This window comes from Lemur catta, chromosome 9 (genome assembly GCF_020740605.2).
Source record: "Lemur catta isolate mLemCat1 chromosome 9, mLemCat1.pri, whole genome shotgun sequence".
Lineage (NCBI taxonomy): Eukaryota > Metazoa > Chordata > Mammalia > Primates > Lemuridae > Lemur > Lemur catta.
In genome coordinates, this window is record NC_059136.1 from 10,329,673 (window position 1) to 10,333,500 (window position 3,828).

The following is a 3,828-nucleotide window of genomic DNA, read 5'->3' on the forward strand; positions in this document are numbered from 1 at the left end:
GCGCTCCCCTGCCCGCCCGCGCCCGCCCCGCCCCGCCCCGCCATCCATCACCCGCGCCCCTCCAATGCCCAGGCGCCCCGCGCCCCCGCCGCCGCGCGCCCCGCCCCTGGCGCTCGGGTTTCAGCTCCGCGCGCGAGGGGGGCCGGGGGGAGGCGGCGGGCGGGGACCCGGGCGGCCCGGCTGCTGCGCTTGCCGCTAGGACCTCGGGAACCCGGGGCCCGGGAGCGGAGGGCGCGCCCCAGCTCCCGGGGCCTCGCGCGGCTGTCCCCGGAAAAAGAGGCCCAGCACCCCTGGGGCGGCCGAGCCCCGCAGGGCACTCGTGCAGCAGCGCGCCCCCTTAATCCTCTCCACCGAAGTCCAACCCAAGTAGAAACTCTGGAGACGAGCCCCTACCCTCCTTTCCCACCAGACAGCCGTCCCCAAGCCGCCACTGACACCCCCTGGCTCATTTTTCTCACTCATATGTGTCCCCAGTGCAGGAGGCTGAAAAATCCGCTGCTAAGTTGTCGGGGTCTGGGCAGGATGGCCCCTCTGGATCCCAGCTACTAACGCACCTCACACCGCCAGGTTCCCGCCCGCCGCGGCTCCGTCCGCCCATCCCGACTGGGCTCGGGTCGCCTATCCCAGGTCCTCCAAGCACCTCGCTGCTTCCTGGGGACTTGCTCAGGCTGTGTCCAGAGTCAGGCGCCTAAGGGCCTGACCCTGCCACTCGGGGTACAGCTGCCACTCGGGGATGGGGACGTGGCTACGGTGGTCCCAGGTCCCTCTCGGCCATTTGGCCCTGTCCGCAAAGCCCCCAGTGTCGCTCTTAAGAGGGCTTCAGGGTGGTGACGTTTCTTAACTCGGTCGCTTATTTTTCTAGGACAAAACGTCTCTTCCCCAAGGTTCCCTAGGCCCTACAGCTCTTCTGCTGCTGTGATATTTCAGGGACTGGCAACTTCCCCTGAGAAACATCTTTTGGATGAAACACAAATAGGCCAGAGCAAGTGTTTTCAGTCCAACCAATTTCTCCCCCCGCCCCCCACCCCCTACTCCCAAGCCTGCCCATCTGGTTCTCTGGGAAAAAAAATTCTGGGTCTTTATCCAATTTAGATGTTTCTCTTGAGCACTATCGTAGTCCTCACTTGCTGCAGGCCACACAGGCTGCAGGGCTGCGCTCGCATTTAGGGCTCCGCCTGCCAGGAGAGGAGGGCAGTGAGGGGCAAGCCTCGAGGAAAGGGACGGAGGCCCCACGTCTGTGAGGTCGCCACCTGGGCAGCAAGACTTCTGAATCCTGCTTCCACAAAACAGGTAAGAAAGGGACCAATGCCTCAGCCTGCTGTGCTGTGCAGTGGGGCAGCAGGAAGCTGCTGTTTCCTTAGGTCAAAGTGCCATGGATTCAGCCGTTCTTCAGAGTTGGGGTGCCACCATATTTACCTCCAATATTCAGGTCTCAGATCAACAGGCTCTGTCTCATCATTGTTCCCCCAAATCGAGGTTCATTTTAGGTACCAGTTTGCAAAATGCTACAGTGCAAACCTACCATCTCAAAATCCAGGTCTCAAGTGGTTTTCCTTTCAATCCTGGCCACCCCTTGGGCCCAACCTGACTCTGTCACCTGCAGAATCACAGGACGGCAGCTACTGGAAAGTAGCTGCCCCCAAGGTTGAGCAGGCACCAGCCGAGCAGGACTGCAGGGGCACCCGGTGGCCTTTTCACCTTTGAGAGCCACCAATTAACACCATTTGCTGGATTCTGCCTTTCACCAGCTAGTTCTAGTTCTCTAGCTAATGAGAAAGATGGGATCATTAGCATTCCGAGCTTCCTGGACAGTCATGAACCACCATCACTGCAGCAGCATCTGCTGGCCAGAGACCAGGGCTCAGGATCCAGCAGAGAGTGCCGTCTGCAGAAGGCCTGAGAGCAGGCCCTTCCCTTGCCCAAGAGTGGACCTTTGGCAGCAGTTTTTTTTTTTTTTTTGAGACAGAGTGTCACTTTGTTGCCCTGGCTAGAGTGAGTGCAGTGGCGTCAGCCTAGCTCACAGCAACCTCAAACTCCTGGGCTTAAGCGATCCTACTGCCTCAGCCTCCCGAGTAGCTGGGACTATAGGCATGCGCCACCATGCCTGGCTAATTTTTTTTTCTATATATATTTTAGTTGGCCAGATAATTTCTTTCTATTTTTAGTAGAGACGGGGTCTCACTCAGGCTGGTCTCAAACTCCTGACCTCGAGCGATCCACCCGCCTCTGCCTCCCAGAGTGCTAGGATTACAGGCGTGAGCCACCGCGCCCAGCCGGCAGCAGGACTTTTAACCTCCATATCTCAGTTTGTTCATCTGTAAGGGACAGGCTGATAATACTGCCACCCCAAGACTGCAACAGAATACAATTTGGAAGAGGCACTGGGCCATGGGAGGTCCCCAGAGTCCTGGTAGGGGACTGGCTGCCATTTGGGAGGAGACCCAAGTCTTATGGCATGAGCAAGTAATTTGGGAAAGGGATGCAAATGGCTTTTTTCTCATGAGGAGAAATGTGTGACACTCTCAAAGCGGGGATTTGGCCACTGCACAGTTTAGACTATCATGAGAAATCTAGCCCCAAATAGAGCAGTATGGGGTTGTGCTGACCTTGAGGAATCTGTCACATTGGCCAGACCAACCAACTTTTTAACAACTTCTTAACTCTCTGCAGGAGCCAGAAATTCTTAAAATGTTGGGTTTTTAGAACTCAGCACTCCATTGGCCATAGAAACTCACTTAACTCAAAGTGTAGGTGACTTCAAACAAATGGCCCCATAGAGTCTGACCACTGATGTTCTCTCCACTAACTTGCAGCCGAGGCCTTGGAATAGAGACCTTCTGCATAGCTCCTGCTTCCTTTCCTCAGCCCTGGCTGTGGAGGCCCCACTGCTGATGCCCCACCCCCCGCCACCTTCTCTCCCTCTCCACTCTGTGGGTAGCTGTTTGGTGGGAGGTCAGGGGGATTCTGAAAGGAAGGGTTCTGCAGAAAGCTGAAGCCCTCTCAGGGGCAGTGGTGGTCAAGGACGCTAACTTTTCCACTTCTGGGTAAGAACAGAATGTTCCCAAATCTAGGGCCTGAGTCATCAGTCAATAAATATACCATTCAGGATGTACTGCATGTTAGTCCTTGGGGGATAAAGAAATAAATAAGACAGCCCCTGTCTTTGAATTGCTGGTAGAAATAGATAACAGAAAAAGACAAGTGATGAAGGATCTTTACTGAAAACGTAGCGTGTCTTTTGAAATAATGGCTAATATTTTGATATGCTCTTATATCGTGTCGGGTGCTGGCTAAGTACCTTTCTAGACACTTGCAGCTAAGGTAGGTTCTATTATCATCCTCATTTTGCAGATGAGGAAACTGAGCCTGAGCGAGCAGAAGTACTCACGCAATAACTGGCTCAAAAATGCAGAGCTGAGCACTGCAAACCCCATGCTTGGTGTGCTGTGTGTGCCACTCATTCCAATGACAGTGAGCAAGTCCCCACTGGGCTTAAAGTCAAGGCAAGACAGATGACTTAACAATTACTTTCAATAAAGCATAACACAGACTCTGTCAGGGGAGACACAGAACATAAGCGCCAGGGGCCTCCAGCCCAGCCTGGGATGCAGGGAGGGGAGGGATGTAGGGAGGGGAGGGATGTTGTCCCGGTGTTGGAGTGTGCTATGTGCTGGGGAAGATGGTGGTCAAGGAGGGAGGAGCAAGGAGAGAACTCCAGGTAGAAGGAGCACCGAGTACGGCATGTGCAAGGTGTGGCTTGCCTGAGGATGTGCAAACGCTGGAGTATGGCTATAGGAGAAAGAGGCGAAGCTGCAGAAACAGAGCAAG